Below are 24,358 nucleotides of genomic sequence, written 5' to 3' on the forward strand. Positions count from 1 at the left end.
GAACAACCGAGATCAAAATCAATCTTGTAATGGCTACGATTTACTACTAAAATCGCTCAAAATCATTTAAAAAAATATTTTCTCTGTATACTACTTGATCAATTTACGTGACTTTTGCAATATGACATTTTCATTCCGTGACGGATACATACACCTTTACCATAACATTTTTTCTGTATTTTTAAGTAACTTGAAATCTGGACTTGGACCAAAAAATTTAAAAAAAAAGGAAAGGGCGTGACGAATGACACAATGACACAAAAAACTTTGATTACCTCTACTTACCCCTACAAGACCTTTTTTTTTTAGACAAAAAAAACAAAAAAACACACAAACTCACTTTTTTCTACCAATCGAAGAAATCAGCTGCAAGTCGCACGTAGACAGTTCTTCTAATCGCAAAGAATTCTTAAAATGTATAATTGCATAGATAAAAAATAATAATATCGCCTGCAAAAATGGTCCCAACTGTAACTGTTAAAAAAGAAAGAAAGAAAAAAAAACTTTCTTTTCTGTCCGCGTTTAACCAAAAGACTGCCGGGAGATAATTTCTCTTAAGAGTTTTAAGTTCACGTATTTTTTTTTATATATATGTATTTGTTAAATGCTACTCCTGCTAGAATATTCTTTCAATTCGTTTCGTAGTTGCTAGAACATTTCTTACGAATATACCTTTCTTTACCTTGACTTCAGACGAAAGTCTCAAAAGAGAACCCTACAATTAGTTCACTACCACACCACCACCCCCATAGAAATACCTACGCGAAAACTACAAATTACTACCTCTCTCTCTCTCTCTCTCTCTCTCTCTCTCTCTCTCTCTCTCTCTCACACACACACACACACTTTCTCTCTCTCTCTCTCTTTCTCACTCAATCTCTCTCATTCTTAAACCATGAGAATAAAGGTTTTAACTAAGACAGTATACAACTGTACTTTTTGCTCCCTATTATTTGGTAATTGGTAGGGGAGTGGTGTAGTATGCTAGTTACAGGTACAGACTGCGGGCTCGGCGTTCTAGGTTCGAGTTCTGCATCACTTTCACTAATATTCTTGGAAGAGCATGGTCAATTGACAAAATACCTTTCTAAACTTTGCTTGACAGACTGACAAAAAAGTAATGTAGACTAGACTCTCAAGCTTTAGTTGTGCAACTGATCAAAGTGAAGTAAATTTCTAAAATTACGCCAGTCTTTCTCTGCTTATTCCGTCATCCTGGATTTCTACTTCTCAGTTAGTAATTGCACAACCCTTGCATCATACAGGAAAATGAATAGTGGATCAGTATAATAATACAAATACTATTTCAAGCTTTAATGTGACAGTTTCAACAAAATTATATTTCAAATGTGAGCGTGACACAGGGATAAAATGCTATTTAGAATTACACATTACAGACTTGATAAAATGCTATTTCAAGTTGAAGCATGACATATCAAGTAAAATGCTATTTTAGACTTAAGCCTGACGCACTAAAAAAATGTTATTTTGAACTTAAATGTGACACACTAAAAAAAAAAAAATGCTATTTCAACCTTGAGCAGGAAAGACTGACGAATTCTCTTTCAAACTTGAGCATAACAAAGTGATAAAATGATATTTTAAACCTGAGCCTGAAAAATTGATAAAAAGCTCTTTAAATCTTAAACATTCCAAACTGATGTATACTATTTCAACCTTGAGCAGTACAGATGTACTAATTCTCTTTTAAACTTGAGCATAACAAAGTGATAAAATGTTATTTAAAACTTGAGCATAGGACACTGATAAAATGCTATTTCAAACTTGAACATGATACACTGTTAAAATACTATTTCAAAATTGATTATGAGACATGGGCAAAATGTGATTTTAAATTTCAGTAGAATACACTCATAAAATGCTGTGTCTAATTTCAGCTCGGCAGACTTACAAAATACTATTTCAAACTTGAGCGTGACGCACTGATAAAATGTTATTCTAAACTTAAACCTTGCAAACTAATAAAAAGCTATTCAAATCTTTAGCATTACAGACTGTTGAATACTATTTAAAACTTGAGGGTGACTCACTGATTAAAAGTTATTTCAAATTTGAGTTTGGCAGACTAAAAATAAATTACTAATAAGGTTACCTGGTGTTACCCGGGATAAAAATGTCACATATTGCTCTCAAAACTTCTACCTCTCTCTCCCTTGGTTTCTTCTTCCAACTCAATCCCTCTTTGCTTTTCCGCACAGCCCATTTCTCTCTCTGAACACACACACACACACACACACACACACACACACACACACACACACACACACACACACACACACACACTTTTATAGATTACACTGTGTAACACTCCCAGAAGTACAGAACATCTGTGACCATTTTTATATGCACAATGGGATGAAAAATTAATTTCTGGCCTTTTTTTGTCAAATTAGGTAAAGTTTTTTTGGAAAAATCGTCACTTTCAAGAATTTTGCTGAGAATCTTGGTGATATGAGTGATGAACATGGCAAGACATTCCATCAAGATATTTCAGTGATGGAGAAACGTTTTAAAAGAAAATGGAAACTGGAAATGTTGGCAGACTAGAATACAAGAACCACTAAGGAGGCTGTCCTATCAGCAGGTGCAAAGTACTAGGGCTGCTGTATTGCCATTTGGTGAATGGATTCTGGACCATGCAGTAGCTTCTGGTGGAGCCTCTCGATGCCATATTAGTGAGTAATTGTTACGGCTTTACCTTATCATGTTCTACAAAAAAAAAAAAGTTCTTTGTTTCTTTTTCTCTCTTAGTTTCCCCTCTCTCTCCTGCTCTAAGCAAATCTGACGACCTAGTCCACAAATTCCAAAATTCCATCATGACAAGTTTCAAGAAAAAATACACAATTAAACCCGGTTTTCCAACTACCATGTCTCCTTCTCCAACATCAGGGGTCTACGTTCTAACCTTCCAGAGGTTGAAACCCAATTACAGGAGACTAAACCAGACCTTTTATTTTTAAGCAAAACTGACATTGAACAGGCTATTTCCCTAGAAGAGTTTGCAATTAAAGGATACTCTAACTTAACTTCTAAATCTGACCCCTAAGATCGCCATGGGCATGGAATATGTGCCTATATAAAAGATAGCTTTCCATGTGGTAGGGACATCTCCAGAGAAGATCCTAACTTACCCTATATGTGCTTCTGGGTTGCATTAGCTCACAGTACTGCATTTATATTTACTATCTATCGCCCCCACAACAGCAGAGTTACTATCTTCAAAAGCATATCTGAGAAAATTGACCAAGTCCTATCTGCTTATCCTTCAGCTAACATTCACGTATGTGAAGACTTCAATGTTCACAACGTCGAATAGTTGACCCACTCAAACAAGACCGATGATGAGGGGAGTTCTGTCATGATTTCTAGATTGCTTATGACCTCACTCAGATTGTTCACGAACCAACCCGTGTGCCCGACAATGACGGCCAGTATGCGAGTCTACTAAACCTTTTTCTCACAACTTGCCCTGAACTATGTTCAGTTTCTGTTCTGTCTCCTCTTGGATCTTCCGACCACTCTGTTGTATCAATTAAGATAAAAATGAAATGTGGTAAGTCCCCAGACGTACCTCTCCATCGTACAGTATATCAATACACTAAGGTTGACTGGGATAGCTTCCATACATTTATATCGGATCTACCTCTGCGTTCCATGTTTAAAAAGAATGTGTCCTCTATAGTATCAGACCTGACGGAATGGTTAATTGTAGGGATAGACCGTTTCATACCCTCAAAAAAGTTCCAGCAAAAACATAACAGCCAGCCATGGTTCTCTCCAGAATGTGCTGCTGCCATTGCACACAGAAATCACTTTTTCCACTGCTTCCAACGTAATAGATGTATGGAAACTAAAACCGCTTTCAGGACTGCTAGCAACCATTGTAAGAAAGTAATAAAGAATGCAAGAGAGTTGTATGCTCAGTCCATCAAGTCCAAAGTAGTTGAGCAACGGCTTGGTTCCCACCAGTTTTGGCAAATAGCAAACAGAATCCTGAACAGAAGCGTGTGCTCCATCCCAACTATTATCAATGAACCTGAGGTAATCTCGTCAGCATCAGACAAAGCCAAACTCTTTGTCAAGAACTTTGCAGCTAATTCTTCTCTTTGCGACCAAGGCCGCCAACCCCCAATATTTCCTCCTGTATCAGAAAACACGCTATGTGATATATGTATATCTGTACGTGATGTTGCCAAGCTAATCAAAAACCTTGATTCCATTAAAGCTACTGGCCCTGACGGTATTCCAATTATAGCACTCAAAAAACTTCAACCTGAACTAGTGCCCATACTTACAAAACTGTTTAAACGTTGTCTTAAGGAGAATAGTTTCCCATCTCCCTGGAAAATTTCATCAGTATGCCCTGTATTTAAGAATTCAGGTGATCGCTCATCCCCCTCTCGGTACAGGCCAATAAGTCTCCTGTGCGTCATGAGTAAGTTGCTGGAATCTGTGTTAAATACAGAACTAATCAACCATCTCAACAAAAATAACCTTCTTAGTGACACTCAATATGATTTCCGTTCTGCTAGATCTACAGCAGATGTGCTTACAGTTATATCTCATAGGATTAGCAAATCTCTCGACGGAGGCAACCTTTCTAGGGCAATTGCTCTTGACATATTTAAGGCCTTTGATAGAGTATGGCATAAAGGTTTACTTCACAAGATCTCTAGCTATGGTATAGCTGGAAATGTCTTCTCAATTATTAAATCATTTCTTTCTGATAGGTTCATAAAAGTAGTAGTTGAGGTGCAAAAATCAGAAGCTCACAGTATTAATGCTGGAGTCCCTCAGGGATTCATCCTGGGCCCAACTCTTTTCCTGATCTACATTAATGATCTTCCAAATCACATCCTTACATCATTTGTAGACATTTATGCTGATGACACTACCATTTATGGTAGCACATCTAAGACAGTAAACAACCAAGTGGTACAATGGGGAAAGGAGTGGCTGGTTACTTTTAATGCATCTAAAACCAAGCTTCTCTCTTTACATCATCAACATTCTGATCCACATCTGGCATCAATTGAAATGAATGGCTCTCGTCTTTAGGAGGCCTCAAGTTTTGACAAGCTTCTGGGCTTGAACGTTACTCCTGATCTTAAATGGAATACGTACATCAAATCTGTTGTCAAGGCCGCTGGAAAAATGGTGGGATCTTTCTATCGATCCAGTAGATATCTCACTGCTAATGTAATTCTCTATCTATATAAGAGCCAGGTACGTCCAAGTATGGAATACTGTTGCCACATCTGGGCAGGAGCTGCTAGAAAGGACTTGTCCTGCCTTGATAGAGTTCAAAATAGACTTTGTAGCCTCGTAGGAGATGTCCTTTTCTCTTCCCTGCAACCTCTATCTCACAGAAGAGATGTTGCGAGTTTGTCTTTGATGTATTTTTTTTCATGAAAAGTGTTTGACTGAGCTTCAGTCTATGGTCCACCCTCGCCAAACTTTCACAAGAAACACTCGTCTAGCTGAAAACACTATCAATAATTCCCCCCACTCTTTATCTGTGCCTAAACCTAAACGTAGATTCCATGAACAAAGCTTCTTTCTTAGAACTGCACGCCTGTGGAATTGTCTTCCGTTTTCCTGCTTTCCGGCTGACTACAATATGGTTGTGTTCAAGTCTAACGTAAACAAGTTCTTGATGCGCCGTTCCATATAAGTTAAAAAAATTTACAGAATTTCCATTACTAATGATTACTATATTGTCCAATTTCTACTGTACACTCTTTAACCCTTATCCTCGAGTGGCTTCTTGGCCTTGATAATGTGGTGTTGCCTGTGTAAAAAAAAAAAAAAAAATATGTGAATTTTGACTTTGAAGAAGATCATAAAACTATGGAAAACTTTCCCAAATTCATAATCCTAGAATCTGTGGAAGAGACCAAATTTATCCCCTTTTTCTTATACACAAAGTAACATCCTTAAAGATTTCCACTAAAATAGTGAAGAACATCCAATGCAGGAGATTATTAATAGAAGTAGAAAAGAAGAAACATGTCATCTCCCACTTGGAAATGACCAACTTTCATAATATAAAAATATCAACCTACCCCAATCAAAAATTTAACTCTTCTAAAGAAGCTGTGTGAAGTAACAAATTTATGTAGTTATACAGTTAACGTACTTCCTAATTTCCAGCATGGTTACTACCGGAAGTGGTGACGAGGCAAATCAGTTCCTTCACTTTTATTGTTCTCCAGTATTTCTATTGTGAAGCGATTTATTGAAATAAAAGATAAGAAAAGGGGCATTATTGGAAACTCTGCAATAAAAATTAACAAAGTTATACCAATAAAAATAACACAATTAGTCTTTATCTGCACTTTTAATAACAAAATTAAAAATAAAAGTAAAATACTTTTAGAAGACACTTATTTTGAATAAAATTTAAATGAGGAATTTTAAAACTTTGAAATATCAGAAATAATGGTAAAATCATTTTTATTTGCTTTTTTTTTTGTTCCCCCCCCCCCGCCAATATTTTCTCTGACTCTCTCTTCATATACTTTTCTATACCCTCTCTCTTCCTCTCTCCTCCCATCTCTCCTCTCATCTCTTTCTTCCCTTTCTCTATTATCCCCCCTCTCTCTCTCTTTACTCTCCTCATTATCATCCATTCTCTTGCTTTATCTGATAACTTGAGAAAGATTGTTAACAATTTACTATATAACAACATAAAAAATGGCTCTAAATATTAACGCCCTCCCCTTCCCTGACTAATTCTGTTTTTGGTGATTCTTAAAAGAATGAATCCTACAAAAAATGTGCTTATATTTTGAGGTAGCACTGAAAAAGAATACATCAGTTTTGTAGGTGTGTCTTGTGTAATTTTTTACTTTTAGTTACATACAGACAACTATCCTTTATATAATAGGAGATTATGTGGCATTAAGATTTTTATTTTTTTTTGTTTTGAATATATTCCATCATGTATCAACTTTTATAAAAATTTCAGTGATTGGATCTTATGAGTTCAGTGAAAAGATTGGAAATATTTCAATGAATAAATTTATATAGATTGGCAGACGACAATAAGTCAATGAGTTATGTGTGTGTGTGTGTGTGTGTTTGTGTAACACTAAAGAGAGGCCACCTCAGACCGGTAGGGTTGATGTGACGTTTATTTTGGTTAAAAGTAATTTTTTGTTCCCGGATGATGATCGGGTTGAAGTAATAAAAATTATTATTAATTTTTATTTGTGAATAAATTCTGAGCTAAGTCTGTTGTTGAAATGGCGGCGGCAAGAGTGCCTTTGTAGCGAGAGGATAAATTACATTCTAGACTTCAAAAGCGAAAAAAGAATGCATAAAATATGTTTGATCTCCAAGGGCCGAAATCATAGTGTACAGGAGCCGGAGGGGTGGGGATTTCACACCCGCAATTGGCAAAACTATGAGCCAAAGTTGACCTGTGAATTTGACAAGTTGAAAGGTCGGGTTGTTTTTGATCTAAGAGAAACACACGCAGTGACTCGGCATTATGTTTAGAACAAAGAAGAGGAAAAAAAATGAATTGTCCGAAATTTCAAAACAATAAAATAACGTATCGAGAGTTGTCATTTGGTGAATCAGGTCGAACGAAAGTTATGAAATATGTTTGCTCGGATGGGAAAATGTGTTGTCCGATAAGTTCAAGGCGACAAATGCATTCTTGATCTTTTGACGTAAACAAAATGTCTGATATAATAAAATGGCCGACAGCCAGAACTTAATTCAAAGATAAACTAAAATCCCTTTGAATTATCAAGGCGGGGGGTGAGATCAATAGATAATTTTAAAACAAATAAAATCGCGTGATTTGCTTTAAGTCAGAGGAAAAATAATTTTCCTGTATATGAAAAATTCCATTAGTAAGGGAGGAGTTAATTAATACAACGTGTAAGTTGGGCGTTAATTAAGGGAGGAGTCAATCCAATTTTGGAAATGGACCAATGAAAAAGGGCCCTGTCGAAGTATAATCAACCAATGAGAAAAGGCCCCGTCGAATTATAATCAAGCAATTTGATTGGTCGATGACGAACATGGGTGTCGTCATCATTCCATAATTGTATTATAAAAGAAATGAAAAATCAGAGATTAAGTCAGAGAAGGAAAAGAGTAAGAGAGAACAGAAGAACAGAAGAAGAGAGATAAGTCTCGGCAGAATCACCTCTCTCTCTCTCCCCCTCGCTTGTTGCCTGATAACTCAACGCTTATAAGGTGTCGATCACTTAATGAGAATTACGCAAAGTCCGCGATACCGACCAGGTATTTCAACAACAGAAGCTCAGTTGTAGAACTAACTGCTTGCTTGAATTAATTGTCAACTATATGTATATGCTGTAAATACTTCTTTTATGAATTTCCGAAATATATATTATATTAACCAACCTCCGGAGTTTTGTTGCTGATGTGCGTTGATCCCTATATATGTACATTCTTTATTTGCCATTTGTGACACCGTATCCGTCAACGAACACCCAGGATAACTAGACGATCCACGGAGAACAGGCCTTGAGGACCGAGCATCCGAGAAGAATCCCCAACGCCTTAACGAAGAACTCACTGGGTGACGCGACGTACTAACGGTTGGCAGACCTGGTTGCCCAGTCGACATATCATAACTGTGCCGACCAGGGTGCAGATCGTGGCTGGGCCGCGATCAGGGGTCAAGGACGTGTAAGGACACGTTCCAAAAGGTCACATTTGTGCGCGTTTTAGTGGAGAAAGGTATTGCCAAAGGAAAGGGCCAGCGACACTGGTTCATAAACTTAGGTCAATTAGATTCCACTGCTTTATTGAAAGAAAAGTTGGCTTTCAAACTGTTTTGGTTTTTATTTGTTTTTATTTAGGATAATGTATGTGCAGACGATATGCATAGAAATGTGTTTATGCATTTTGATTTTGTACATCGATGTGTAAACATCGACCGCTGCAAGGACACAGTAATCATGGCTAAACAATATAAGTACCTCAGTGTTACCTTTGGCCAAAAACTCACTTTCTTACCGCATATTAAATACCTGAAAAAAAAAAAAGGTGTAACAAATCTCTTCAACTACTACACATACAAACTGGGGTGGAGTGGGGGGTCCGATAAAAAAAAAAAAAACGGTTCTAAAACTCTAACAAGCACTAGAAAAATCCAAACTGGATTATCATTGTTTCTTTATGGATCAACAATTAAATCCTACATCAAAGAGTTAAACACTATTCATAACCCAAAGCTAAGACTGGCAATAGGAGCATTTGAAGTTGAGAGTCTATACGTAGAGGCACACGAACAAGAAGAGAAAATTTGACATTCTCAATTATATCAAATTGGCATCATGCCCTTTAAATCGCACATACAAAAGTGTCTTTCAACCACAAACTGGAGGGGTGAGGGATAAAAAATTATTGCCATTTTGTTTATGGATCAACAAGAAAAACCTACATCACCAAGAGCTAAGCCTGGCAATAGACCACTGGTAATGAGAAGAGAAAAATTACTTTAAAGTGGTCTAGGAAAAAGGGGCATCAACCGGCTTCTGAATTTATGTGACGGGAGCATAGGTCGAAATTCCTTTCCCTAACAAGAAAAACAAAAAAACGGAATCAGTAAATAGCAAAAACTCAGGAACAAATTCTAAAACTTAAAATAAGAAATTTTATTTAACCAGAAATAGTTTTTTTTTTTTTGTGTATGGGAGATGTGCAAGTTATAGTCATTCTTGAATATTTGTGATCTCCTATAAGCATGAAATATAAAAGATTAAAGTCCACGAATGAAGCTGGAAAATGTGTATTTTTATAAGACGAAAATTCAGAATTATAATTCAAGTAAAAAAATAATATTTGTGTAATTGTAAGGATATTTGCTGAAAGTTTTTTGTGACTGAGCAAATCCTCCTTGACTGAGGAAATTGTTATTGTTGACATATTTTATGGAGAAACCTCGCGAATGAAAGTATACCAGGAAGGTAAGAGTTTTGTAAAGAAAAATATTCATCTTTGTTGTCTGCGTGAGCTCCATTGCTAAAGGATTGAGTAATTTATCCATTGCAGTTTGAACTTGGTCTTCTCAATGATGTAGTTTTAACGCCTTTCAGATGGCGCTAGATGCAAGTGATAATTACGGGTGGTGACAACGACAGGGACTTGAAGTAACACTGCCTAAACTGGTTTGTATTTTGGCATGTCTGCACTTTTATACAGGCTTTCTAGAATGTTCCAACCTGTTTACTGCCTACATGCGAATAGACAAAAATGTATTTCTATGGATTTGTATGTAAAAAGAACACGTTACAGCTTCGTCTCTATGCGCTGATAGAATTGCATGGGTGAACAGTGACAAAATCAAATTGTTCCTGAAATTAATAAATTCCGGCTGAATAGATTCTTCTAATTACATGACAAGCGACTTGATTTAGCTGGTCACTACAGTGAGCATCTAACTTACCTCAAAAAGTGGCAATCTGATCTGGCTGCAAAAGTATCAATCCCCTTGGCACCTTTTTATGAATGAGGGTGCCTTGAGCAATAAGCAATAAACCCATCTGTGAAAGGAGTAGACAAAAAACAATAGACCTGTGGTGTGGTCCCAGGCTTGTATATAGCCAAGAACCACACCGACATTTATATGAAGGGGTATAAAAGTTATGTTTTAGAGAAGGAGGAAAACTGAAGGATATTTATCATGGATGCAATGAAACATTGAAATAACTGAAGGGTCACCAGATAGCAATGACTACCTAAAACATAAACAATTTTCTGAATGTAAAATGGAGAAATAAGAAAGTTTATAAGAAAACATTTTTCTGTAAGAAATAAGAATATGAAAGTTTCATTTTAGTAAAGGTCCATAGTACAAGGTGTGTTTGGGTAAAGAAGTTGCGTGAATACTAATTAGATCCCTAAATGCCAGAAAACTTTCTATTCTAATAGTTTCTTCCCTTAAACAGCTAGACTTTGGAATTCCCTTCCTGCTACCTGCTTCCCTAACTGTACTAATATGCAGAAGTTTAAATGTGATATAAACCAACATCTTGTTAATCTTTGCTAAGCATGGCTCCAAATAATAGCCCCTTATGTCCAAGTGGCGATATGCCTTGTTAGGGGTTAACGTGAGTAAAAAAAAAAAAATCTTCATAGTGTACTAGGCAGCGTAGCATTGTGTATGTGTGTGTATTTACCTTTGTTCTTGCAGTGCATGTATAGTGTGTAAAAGTTGAAGCTAGGATATGAGCCACTGAGTTCTTTTGCTTTGAGTGTTAAGTAAGCATTTTTCGGTTCCTTTTGTATTGTTGGTTGTTGAAGAGTCTCTCTTGTATTGGCTGTTTGTCTCCTCACTTTATATGGATTTCTAATTTCGCATTTGCTTATTTCTTTGGCATGTTACTTTTTTAGAGGCGGTTGGAAAGATTTTCATTGATTGCAAGTACTTTTTATTTCCCATGTACACGTACACGTTAGAACTTACTTTTGGGAATGGCAAAGAAAGTGAATTCCAACGAAGCAGAAAAGGGAAGATCAGATGAAAATGTTTTCCTATCTAGCAGACTTGGGTCAAGATCAAAGTGTACTCGTGACAAGATCAAAGTGTAGTATCTGTTCTCTGATACATACACAGCGATAGGCAGTGTTGTTCTGGCGACACATTCTCGTGGCCGGCGAGCTTGTTGGGTAGCGTTCTGTCCGCACCCCCACTTTGTCTGTCTTTCTCTGCTCTCCCCCCTCCCCCACGGGGGGGGGTCCGAGCTGATAATTTACGACCTTCCCGCGAGGGAGGGTCGGAAACACTTTCTCTCTTCCCTCCACTAACTTCCCACTCCCTCTCTCAGTTCTATCTCCCCTCTTGCCGCCTTTGGCGCCACTTCTTTTTGGCGCCAAAGTCGGCTCCCAATTTGGACGTCGACTCCACGTCACTCATTTTGGTGAATTTATACAGGGAAGAGAGAGCTTTTATTCAAAAATGGACACCCCCAGCCCGGGGACCACCAATACAGATACCCCCAGCCAGGAGGCTACCACAAGAAAAACTGCTCCCCAAGAGGACGGCTCCCCAACAGGGGAAGCAAAAAGCAACGGGGCATACCGCCCGGACACTAAACCAAAGGACGCCCCTCAGAAGGGAGAAAACTCACCAGCAGCTCCCCAAGAGGGCGACTCCCCAAAAAGGGGAGAAAAAACAATGTTGGACGGGGCATCCCGTTCCGGCAACAAAAATCAAGAGGCAGTAGCCCCAAAGGACGATAAGGGAGACAGTGCTCCCCAAGAGGGCGACTCCCCACAAAGGGGAGAAAAAACAATGTTGGACAGGGCATCCCGCTCTGACTACAAAAATCAAGAGGCAGTAGCCCCAAAGGACGATAAGAGAGACAGTGCTCCCCAGGAGGGCTACTGCCCCAAAAGGGGAGCAAATCAAGAAAACGAGGGGGCATACAGCCTAGACCTCCCCAAAACAAAAGGGGCAAAAGCTCCCAAGGACAATAAAGAGGACAACGCTCCCCAGGAGGCCGACTCCCCAAAAAGGGAAGTATTTCCTGGAAGAAGTATAGAGCAGGGAGAGTCGGTCCCAAAGGAAAGCGGAAAGGGAAATGCGCCTCAAAATAGCAACCCTTCCGCCAAGGAACAGCAAAAACAGTCCAACCTCACCAAAGATCCAACACCAACAAGAGGGTCGGCATGGGGGAAGACTGTAGAGAAGCAACTGTCCCCTCAAGAGTATAGAGACTTGTACTTGACCAAGTACAGACAATACATAGAGGGGGCAGAAATTAAACCAGTGCCAGGCGCTTGGGAGGCAATCGAAGACAGAGTGCTCTCCCTCATCATCTCGGATATGCCGGAAAACCGCCTCCTAGGGATGAAAAAGGAAGACATGGCAGGGCTCCTACACAAGCTAAACATCCCGGTATTATACCTGTACCAGAGGAGCTACGCCATGTGGGACATCCTCCTACCCACCAAGGAAGATGCGGAGAGACTCTCCCTACAGGAAATTAAGTATGGGAGAACAAAACTAAAGCCCGAATACCAGGGCAGGACAAGGACCCGGGTGCAGGTATTCAATGTACCTATGCAAATATCAGCAGAAATCCTGGGATCCTTCTTCACACAGTTCGGCGAGGTGGAAAAAATAACCCCAGTGCGGTCGAAAACCGGCATGCACTTGGGCAGCTACACTGTGGCCATGAGGCTAAAGAAAGAAGGCTTCCAGGCGATACCAGCACAGCTGACATTTAAGGAGGCAACTATGACAGTAGTAGTGGAGGGGCGTCGTCCGCACTGCTGGTTTTGCCAAAAACAGGGTCACATGGCCAAGAGCTGCCCTCAAAGGTCAAATCCTACTCAAGTGACACTAAAGGCGGTCCCAACCTCTGAGACAGCACCAGTGTCCAAACAGGCTGTCACAACTCCTGCAACCAGAGCACCAACCCCAGCACCGAGGAAACCCAAAACTGTGCAGGAGCCCAAAGGGGAGGAATGGATCACGGTAATGAGGCGGAAACGGAAGCCCACAATCCCATCTGCCACCGTCCCACAACCAACCCAACAACCGAGGCAGCAACAACAACAGCAGCCTCCACAACAGCCGCAGCAACAGCCATGGCAGCAGACACAGCAGCAGCAGCCAAACCAGCCGTTGAACCAGCCGCAGCAACAACATCAGCTGCCGCGGCCAATTCCACAACCAATGCCACGAAAACAGCAGCAACAACAAAAACAGCAGCAGCAGCAACAGCCAGAACAGCAGCAACAAAAACGGCTGCAGCAACCAGAAAAGCAACAGCATCAACCGGAGAAACAACAATTAGAGGAGCAGCAACAACCAACGGTCCCCACACCAATTGAGACGGGGATCAAGCGAAGAAAACACTGCTCCTCTGAGGATGAATCTGCTAGTGAGAGGGAGAGGAACTCAACCTCACCACTCCCCGGTTCATTCAAAAGAATAAAAAAGAAAAGGAAAGGGGAAGAAAAGGCAGCCCCCACTCCCTGTGAGCATACACCACCTCTAACAACAACACAACCCACTTCCACCCCCATACCACATACTGCACCAACACTAGACACCGCACTAACACCAACACCAACATCAGACACCGCACCAACACCAACACCAACATCAGACACCGCACCAACACCAGACACTGCACCAACACCAGACACTGCACCAACACCAACACCAGACACCGCACCAACACCAACACCAGACATCACACCAACACCAGACACCGCACCAACACCAACACCAGACACCACACAGACACTCGTCCCCACACCAATGCAAATTGAGCCGCCATCCCAGAAAGAAAAGAATGAACCCGGGAGGGGGAGAGACCCTTCAGATTCTCCCACTTACGGACTCACTTCAACAGGGACTCTCGCCCTCGAAACGAGAGAGGAACTTTGTTCTGTAGACCCCCTGTCTGTGGCAATGGGCGTACCACACCGGCAGAGAAAAAATTTAAAACCTCTGCTGGACTGCCAACAGATAGGGGGAAAAGACGTTAATGTCCCCTCTAATTTCCCGGACGCCCCACGGCTAACAACCTTCGTCAGGCTTCCTGAGGCCTGCAAAACCAACGTGTGGACAATGCTGGAAGCCGCTGAAGGGGCTGGTCCGGGAATTGAACTGATTAGGAAAAATGACCCTTCCCTTGAGGAACTCGCAAAACAATGCAAGGGAAGGGTCCCAGTGTTGGTCCATCCGTCACTCTATAGGGCCCTTAAATTGACTTACCCTTTGGATGTCGGCGGCATTGTGAGAGAAGGTCAGGACATGAAAAACCTGACCACCTTGAGCATTGCACACAACGTCGGTGTCCTTTCCCCGGCTGACTTCGGAGCTGAGTGTAACACACCTTAAGGTAGGTACCATGGCTTTGAATTTGGCTAGTCTGAATGCGAGGGGCTTGAGATCATCGGGCCGGGCGGCTCGCCTCCGGCACGACCTCTTGTCCCTGGGAGTGGATGTCGCTGCGATTCAGGAGACGCATTTCGTTTCCTCTGTGGACTGTCAGGTGCTGGCCCGAGACTTTGAGGTTTTCTCAGCATATGGCAGCCCGCGGGGGAAGGGAGTTTCCGTGCTGGTTAAACGTACCCTGTCGGCGACGGTCGACGTTGTCCATAGAGATGCAGTGGGTAGGCTGGTTGTGGCCGATGTTGCCGTAAAAGATTCTGTGTTTCGGGTGATTGCGGTTCATGCGCCCAGCACCGCTCGTGAGAGGGTCTCATTCTTCAGTAAGCTTGACGCGTTTGTAGATTGTCGGAAGCGGGTAGTGCTAATGGGGGATTGGAATTCCATCTTAGACCCCGACATAGATAAGGTAGGAGGCGGAGCTAGAGGATCGGAGAGGTGCGAGTCCAGCCTGGCTGATCTGATGGCTAGATGCGGTCTGGTCGACAGGTTTCGGGTCGAGCATCCAGGGCGGGAGATGTGGACGTGGACCAATAGTGTTTCCTCCTATCCAAATACTTATTTGGACAGGATGTTAGTTAGGAGAGGCGAAGTAGACTTCTTATCTTGTCCCACGTTCACTTGGCTAGGCCAGACGGACCATAAATTAGTTATGGCCCGGCTGAAGCTAGGAAATAGGCCTAAGTTAGCGGGGTACTGGAAGTTAAACACCTCCCTTCTGGAGATACAAGACTTCCAAGATCAGTTAAGAGAATTGATTAAGAAGGCACTAGTGGGGGCGGTTACCGGGAGTAAGTGGTGGTTAGGTCTCAAAGCCAAGATCAGAAGCTTCTCCGTCAAGTATGCCCAGCGCCTCGCACTAGATAAGGCCAAGACAAAGAAGAAGCTAGAGCAGAAACTAGCCCAGGCTACGGGGGAGGGTGATAGGGTTAGTCAGGAACTAGCTAAGCAGGACCTTCTACGCGAGACTAGCGAGCGTTACGAAGGCCAAGTAGTTAGAGCTAGGCTTAGAAAGATAGGCAACGAAGCAGTCAATTCTGATGCAGACGTGCGCCGTGAGGTTTCTAGGCGTGGCTCGGACAAATACATTGCAAAAATCAAACATCCGAATGGACGCACCCTGGAATCGACTCGGGAGATCTGCGAGGGGTTTCGAGAACATTTCGAGGAGCGTTTTACGCAGCAGCCCGATCTTCCGGTCCTTGAGTTTAGCGACTATTTGGCCGACTCTCCCCGCCTCGAGGCGGCTAGAGCGGCTAGTTGCGAGGGCCGGGTGACGGAGCGGGAGGTCTTTACTGCGCTGAAGCAGGTCAGCTGTGACAGATCGCCAGGACTTGATGGTCTGCCATACGAACTGTACTTGAGGCTGTCGCCCATGTTTCTGCCTCTTCTGACGGATATGTTCACCTATTGGTTTGCGCAGGGATCCATCCCAGGGCAGGTGACCAAGGGAGTGATCACATTGCTGAAGAAAGGTGACGGGCATGGAGGGGAAGAGTTAGACGACTACAGGCCCATAACTCTGCTAAACACAGAGTTGAAGATTTTGGCCAAGGTCCTGTCGAATCGGCTGCAGGTTGTTATCGACGAGTTGGTTGAACCGGAACAGAACTACGCTGTGAAGGGGAGATCGATTCAGAACAACTTGCACCTGATCCGCATGATCCTAGAGGGGGAAATAGATGACGACACGGAAGCCGCGCTGATAAACTTAGATCAGTCCAAAGCTTTCGATAGGGTCGACCATCGTTTCCTGGCATCTGTCTTAGAGGCCGCCGGTTTTAAACCGGACTTTTGCAAGTGGATCTCCATAATGTATCGACAGCCCATGGCTGTCGTGCAAGTGAACGGAAAGCGCTCGAAACCCTTTGTTATCTCTCGGTCGGTTCGTCAGGGTTGTCCGCTGTCGCCCCTGCTTTATGTCCTGGCTTTGGAGCCTCTTCTCCGCAAGCTGAGACATGGGGAGGCAAATTCGGCCCTGCGCGGAATGGCTCTGCCTGGCGGCATAGCTGCCAAGGTATCCGCGTTCGCCGATGATGTCACGATCTTCGTGTCGGGCTTCAGAGACATTGAGGTCGTGTCGGAGGCACTCACACAGTACGAAAGAATTACAGGGGCCAAGATAAACCGCAACAAGTCGGTAGGACTGCGGTTGGGCGCATGGAGTGGCAACGCAAACCTCCCTGCGCCCTTCAGCTGGACAGATGGCCCGGTCCGGATCCTCGGCGTGTGGTTCGGACCGGGTCTCCAGCTTGACAAGAATTGGTTGGAGGTACGGTCAAAGGTGGAGGCTGCAGTCAATTCGTGGCTTCCTAGGAAACTTTCCTTAAAGGGTAGAGCTGAGGCGTGCGCCACTTACGTCTTTCCTCTCATCCTTTACCGACTGGCCGTACTTCCCCTGCCTGCACAACACCTAAAAGCTCTTGTCGAACTCTTGTCCTCGCTCCTTTGGGACAGAGGAAGACACTGGGTGAGCAGACAGGTCTGTATTCAACGTCCGTGTGAGGGAGGCTTGGGAATGCCGGACTTGAAGTGTCATCGAGATGCTGAGAGGCTGGCCTTCCTGAGCCACTATATGCAGGAGGACCAACCGTGGCACCCCGTGGTTACTGCCGCCTTCCCCGACCTCGTTCTCGACCCTTCCATCGAGAGCCGTCGCAGGCCGCGGGGAGAATCTGCCTACATGAAAGAGTGCCGAGCCGCGCTAAAACGACTACCAAGGTCCAGTGACCTTGTGACTGCTACCCGTAGGGAACTCCACAGGGATCTAGTGAAGGGGGCCGCTGACGACCCGCTATGCGCGCGTTTGGGGTGGCAGCAGAGTGAGATCCCCTCCGCGTGGAGCTGGGCGCCAGGTTCGAGTCATCTGAACAATTCGGAGTTCTCTCTGACCTGGCGATTGGCCCGAAATGCACTTCCACTCAACAACATACAATGCAGTTCTGGGTTTCTGGAGTCGCCTGATTGTCCCCGTTGTGGGACAACGGCTGTGGAAACTACGGATCACGCTTTCTTCGATTGCCGCGAACTCCGCCAGTACTGGTCGTATGTCAGTGGGGTGACGGCTCGCATCGATCCTGAGCATCCTCGCCCAATTACTGTATCCAATGTTGTGGACAACGTGAGGCCGCCGTGGGACCGGGAAAGACAAATGGTCTACGTTACGATTCTGGCCGTGGCGAGAATGGTGATTTGGACGTCGCGTCTGCAAGGTTGCCGGGGGGTGTTGTCTTTTTCTGATCAAGATCTGATCGCGTTCTTTAAACACCAACTACGGGTGAAGATCAGATGTGATAGAAGAAGGCTGCATCGCGCGGCATTTGACAGAAGATGGATACATGTGGCAAGTCTGTGTGTACGAAGAGGAGCCAGATTTGAATACGTGTTCCCCGCCTAGGTGTGGAACGCGCAGTTCTGTAAAGTTAAATTAAACAAGTAGTCTCTCAGCTAGCTGAGTGTGTGTTCCATCCCTCCCCGATTAGGAAGCCTCTAAGATCCCCATCCCCTCTTACCTGCAATTTGTGTTTTCACCCCTTCCTCTAAATTTTACCCATCTTGGAGAAAAAGAAATACAAACTAACCTCCATCCCTTACCCACAAAATTTTCTTTTCTCCATTCACCCCCATCTAGAGGGCATCCCCACCTAGAGACTGACCCGCAGAAGCGAGGTTCCTTTTACAAACCTAGTGGAACGGGCAGTCTATCAACTAGACGGGGTTGGGAGGGTCCTACTAATCACCTTTTGTTTTTTCTTCCCCCTCCCTCGACACAAATGAATTATTGTTACCATTTTATTGTTATCTTTTTTGTTTTTACACGTCAATAAAAAATGTTTTAAAAATTGGGAGTTACTAGGACGTCCCCCAATATGAAAGGGTGAATGCGGTATTATGGTGAAAGAAGATACTAGCTGGGAGAAACTTTTGACTTTGTTTAGTTCTGGAGTGACAAGGATGACCAACGACCCCCAAAATCCCCCCTTTTGAGTTGGCCATGTGCCTAAGTTTTTTGTTCATCGTTGATTTTTTTCTGTATTTTTTTAACATGAATAAAAGATTTAATATCTCAAAGTGTAGTATCTGTTCTCTCAGTTACTAAACTTTCCGCCACCGGGCTTTCGGGCTAGGTTAAGGTGTTTTCATACAAACCTCTGTTAGCAAGGACCGACCCCCTCCTTTGGGGAGTCAGGACCTAAAGGACCGACTCCACATTTGTGGGAGCTTGGACCCGGAAACCGATCCCCTTTTTTGGGAGACTGGAATCTCGGGACCAGCACCACTAGCTGGTAGTTGAGACCTGCTTTTGTTGTTTTTTGCATGCATTTTTTCTTCGTTCCGGTCTCTTCCCTCTAGAAACAGGGGATGGTCTAATTTCTCCACACTTAATTGCCTGAGCAGCACTCTGACCTGCCAGGCCCAAACTTTGTCTATCTTCGCTGCTCTCCCAGTGGATCGAGCAGACAGGGTTCTCTTTCTCGCTTCCGTTGGGGTAAGTTAGTGGGTAGGGTGACGTGGGGTAGGGCGGGTGCTTCGTTTCTGCTCCCCTCTGTGGGCAGGGATGCCTATCCCCTCTCTCTCTTAATTGCGACGCGGCACTCTGACCCGCTAGCACCCACTGCGTCTTTCTTCTCTGCTCTCCCCCCTCGCGGGGGGATCTGAGCTGCTAACCCGACATCCCCGTGAGGGGAAGTCAAAAACTCTAATTTCTTCAAAGTCCGCTCCTCCCCCTCCTCCCCCTCCATTCCCCTGGGTTTTCTTTTCCCCCACTACACTTTGGTCCGCGCCAGCGGCCAGTGCAACCGCCACGATGCCAGGCAGGAGGGGTACGTCACCCCAAATGCGCAGCATCTCAACTGCGAACGACTCCCTATGTGAGGGAGCTGATGCATCTCTCGGCGAGACGGCGCCAGGAAACAAGGTAGGGCCCCGGCGCGCGGCGACCTTGGAAGAAAGCGGGAGGGTAGGGCCGCAGCCCGCGGCGACCCCCCAAAAAGCACCTGCAACCGCTCCCCAAGAGGGCAACCCAGCGGAAAAAGCTGCCGTTAACTCACTAGCTGGGGAAAGTGCAGAACCCAGCCAACCAGCTGCACCCCAGGACGGCAGAACCAAGGGAGGAAGACCGGGGAACCCATCCCCCGCTCCCCAAAGCGCGACTCCCCAACAGAAAAGGAGGAAAACAGCACCGCGGACCAAACCGAGGCGCTGGACGAAGATGTAATAGCCTCCATCTGCTCACTATTCGGCGGAGAAGACAGTGATTGGCCCCCCAACACTCCCCAAGAGGACCAAATACGGAAAAGGGGTGACTCTCCGGCCAGTGGTAACAAAAGCAAGCTGGAAGGAGAGACACCCTTGACAGTACCCACCAAGGCTCCAGCTGGGAACACGGCACCAGAAGGGGAGACACCTCCATCCCCCAAGGGAACAGCCACCCAGCAAAGGAAGAAAATAAGAAAGGGGAGCGGCCCGGAAAGCAAACCAAGCCAGGACGAAACAACGCCAAAGACACAATGGCCTACTTTGCCTGGTAACGGCCCAGTTCCGAAACCAAAAATGCCCATAACAAGAGAGAGCCCCACAACACCAGCTACGCCCCCCCAACCCAAGTCCAGCTGACACCCACCAGGATGGAGGACCGGCATGGGGCCCCAAAGAGCAGCAAGGGAAGTTGACGCCCGAAGACTACAGAGCACTCTTCGACTCCACTTACAAGGAGTTTACCCAGGGGAACAACATCCAACCCCTCCCGGGTTAAGTGGAAGTTCTGGAGAAAAGAGTGCTCTCGCTGATAACTTCAGACACCAAGACAAGGGGTCTGACGGGCGTCAACAAGGACACCATGATGAACGTGTTGCTGGAGCAGAACATTCCCGCCAACTACATCTGTAGAAGGAGTTACGCACAGTGGGATGTTCTGCTCCCCACCTCCGAAGACGCAGTCAGGCTGTCCAGGACCTGCCATCAGAGCAGGAACATAAAGCTCCAACCCATCTATATGAACAAGAGGAGAGCAAATGTTTCTGCTCTAAACGTCCCCTGCTATATGGAGGCCAAACAACTGGGGGCTATCCTAAGCCAGTATGGAGACGTAGAGGAAGTCACCCCGGTCCGCGGATTAAGAAACATCATGACCGGGGACTACAAAGTACAGATGGTCCTGGACAAGGCTGGATTCTACGCCATCCCAGCCACACTCAAGTTCGGAGAGTGGACACTCTCCCTTATAGTGGAAGGGAGGAGGCCTCATTGCTGGCTGTGCACACAACAAGGGCATATGGCGAAGGACTGTCCAAAGAGGAATGGAGGGAAGAAGCCCACAAAAGCGGCGGGAACAAGCGTGACAACAAATCAAGCTGCTGCTCCCGCGCCGGCCGCAAATCCTCCAGAGGCACCGACAGGCTGGGTGACGGTCGTAAAGAAAGGCAAGATCAACAAACAGCCATCCTTGCTGACAGTCACCCAAGACCAAGAACAACCGAAGAGCGAGACGGAGAAAATGGACGCACAGACACCCTCCTCCTCAAACAAGAGGAAACTACCAGAATCTGAGGAGGAGGCCGCGTCAGAGGCAGAGGAAGAGACAACAACAGTCTCTATGGCCCTGAGCGCAACAGAGATCAGGAGGGCCAGGAGGAGGAAAAGCCGCAAGACACGCGCAAACCCTCCTACCCCCACTGAGACTGAGAAGGACTCCCTCGCAACAACAACACAGGATGAGCCCCCTGTGATCCCAACACCCCGAACAACCTTCCCCCTCTCCTATAAAGGCCCCAAGAAACTCTTCCCGCCCCTCATCCCGTGACAGGAGCCAAAAAGAAGAAAACGAGCAGGCTACCCCCTCCCCAAGCGCTCAGCCTCCCCATCAACCAAAAGAGGTCCCCTCCCCCACTCCCAAAGTCCGCACTGAACGGACCAAAAAGCTCCCCTTCCTGCCAGGAAGCAGGATTTGTGAAACAGACCCTCTCCAACCGGCTCCGGACCTTAAAGGACAACAGAAGGTCCGGTACAATAAACTCAAAAACTTTGAAAAAGTCGGTGGAGACCTAGTAACAGACCCCACTAAATTCAAGGACGCTCCCTTGTTGACCACTTTCGTTAGGGTCAACAAGGACGGTAGGACTGGAGGAATGTGGGCAATGATTAAGGCAGCGAAGAATGCGATCCCAAGCCAGCAGCTGGTGGATAGGGACCATCCTTCACTGACTAACATTTTCTTTAAATGTGAGGGTAGAATCCCCATGTATGTACACCCATCGCTATACAGGGCACTCAAACTAACCTTCCCCCTGGACGTGGGGGGCGTGGCCAAGGATGGATCACCTTCATCGGATTTACTTACCGGCAGCCTTGGCCAGGCCTGCCATGTCCTCACTGCCCAGGGTTTCAGACCCGTCTGTGACAGTGCTTGAGGTAAGTGATCATGTCTTTGAACTTGGCTACATTGAATGTGAGGGGCATCAGGTGTCGAAGCAAGGCCTCGCGCGTTGTGAGAGACTTGGTGTCCCTCAAGGTAGATATTGCCGCTATCCAGGAGACCCACTTTGTTTGTGACGGGGATTGTCAGGTGCTGGTAAACGATTACGATGTCTACTCAGCATATGGCAATACCTATAGTCGTGGAATCTCCTTGCTAGTGAGTCGCACCCTGTCAGCGTCGGTGAATGTTGTTCACGCAGGCGAGGACGGGCGGGCGCTTGTTGTTGATGTTGCTGTTAATTGTAGTGTTTTTCGGATTGTCGCTGTTTATGCTCCCAATGCTGCTGTAGAGAGGGCAACCTTTTTTCGACGGTTGGAGGGCTTCTTAGTGGATCCGGAACGGTTAGTTTTAATGGGGGATTGGAATGCAATCCTTGATCCCAAAATAGATAAGGTCGGGGGGACTAGCGGGTCGGCGTGGTGTGACAGCAGTCTGTCTGACCTGATGGCCTCGTGCGATCTCGTCGACAGATTTCGTCTGGATCATCCGGGGCGGGAGATGTGGACGTGGCATCCTGTAGTGCCTTCCCATCCAAGCACTTACTTGGATCGGATGTTAGTTAGAAGAGGCGATGTAGACTTCCTATCTTGCCCCACGTTCCACTTGCTAGGACACTCGGACCATAAACTTGTTATGGCCCGTTTGAGCTTAAGCGCTAGGCCTAAACTGGCCGGATACTGGAAGTTCAACAGCACCTTGTTGGAGCTGGAGGACTACCGGTTGAAGGTCACTGAGCTAATTCAGCGGGCTTTAGTGGGGGCGGTTACAGGGAGTAAGTGGTGGGTTAGTCTCAAGGCCAAAATTAGGCGCTTCTCTGTCCAGTATAGCCAACGCCTCGCGATAGATAAGGCTAAGGCAAAGAAGCGTTTAGAGGATAAGCTGACCCGGGCGGTGGAGGGGGGGGACCCCCTAGAGTTAGCACTAGCTAAACAAGATCTCAACCGCTTGGCTAGCGAGCGGTATGAAGGTCAAGTAGTTAGGGCTAGGTTAAACAAAGTTTCTAACGAGGCTGTGAATGTTGACGCTGTTGAGCGTAAGGCTGCTTTAAGGCGCGATTCGGATGGGTACATTCGTAAAGTACATAACCTGGAAGGACACCCCTTAGTATCGACTCGGGAGATCTGCGAGGGGTTTCGGGAGCATCTATCGGTGCGCTTCACCCAACTACCCGGACTCAGGGTTGATAAGTTTGGCAGCTATTTGGCTGACTCGCCCCGCCTCACGGCGGCTCGGGCGGCTAGCTGTGATGGTCTTATTACTGAACATGAGGTCATTACTGCGTTGAAGCAGGTCGGCTATAACAAATCCCCGGGGCTTGATGGTTTACCCTACGAGTTTTACTTGAGGCTGTCGCCCATGTTGGTCCCTATTCTGAAGGATATGTTCAACCATTGGTTTGCCCAGGGTTCCATCCCTGGACAGGTGACCAAGGGTGTGATCACATTGCTGAGGAAAGGTCAACGGCATGGTGGGAGGGAAAACTTTGATGATTTTAGGCCCTTGACTCTGCTAAACACAGAGTTAAAGATTTTGGCAAAGATTCTTGTGAATCGCTTGCAGGTTGTCATCACTGACTTGATCGAACCGGACCAGACTTATGCTGTGAAGGGGAGATCGATTCAAGACAATTTGCACTTGATACGCTCGATCATAGAGGGGACAGAAGACAACGCCGAAGCCGCGCTGATCAGTTTGGATCAGTCCAAGGCATTCGATAGGGTCGACCATCGGTTCCTAGGATCTGTGCTAGAGGCCGCCGGATTTAATCCGGACTTCCGCAAGTGGATCTTTGTTCTGTATGACAGGCCGACGGTAGCGGTGCAGATCAACGGTAAGCTGTCGGAGTCATTCGCTGTCTCTCGGTCGGTGCGACAGGGTTGTCCGCTGTCGCCTCTGTTGTATGTCCTGGCGTTGGAACCCCTCCTTCGCAAGTTAAGGGACGAGGCGGCTACACCAGTCCT

At 45.3% G+C, this 24,358-nt stretch overlaps 1 protein-coding gene across 3 annotated transcripts in view; it reads right to left on the bottom strand.

Moving 5' to 3' along the window:
* LOC145276796 (protein-lysine N-methyltransferase SMYD4-like) overlaps positions 1 to 24,358 on the bottom strand; it is a 70,865-nt gene that overhangs the window by 28,890 nt on the left and 17,617 nt on the right. Inside the window, exon 1 of one of the 3 annotated variants that reach the window (XM_080128111.1) lies at positions 11,190 to 11,305. The exons of 1 other annotated variant lie outside the window; for it this stretch is intronic. The gene's annotated coding sequence lies outside the window, so the exon portion shown is untranslated. Of the gene's footprint in view, positions 1 to 340; positions 494 to 11,189; positions 11,306 to 24,358 lie in introns of those variants that run through there. One more of the 3 variants, XM_080128110.1, reaches the window with a different exon arrangement.

Source organism: Euprymna scolopes, chromosome 5 (genome assembly GCF_053919585.1).
Source record: "Euprymna scolopes isolate OS-2025 chromosome 5, ASM5391958v1, whole genome shotgun sequence".
Lineage (NCBI taxonomy): Eukaryota > Metazoa > Mollusca > Cephalopoda > Sepiida > Sepiolidae > Euprymna > Euprymna scolopes.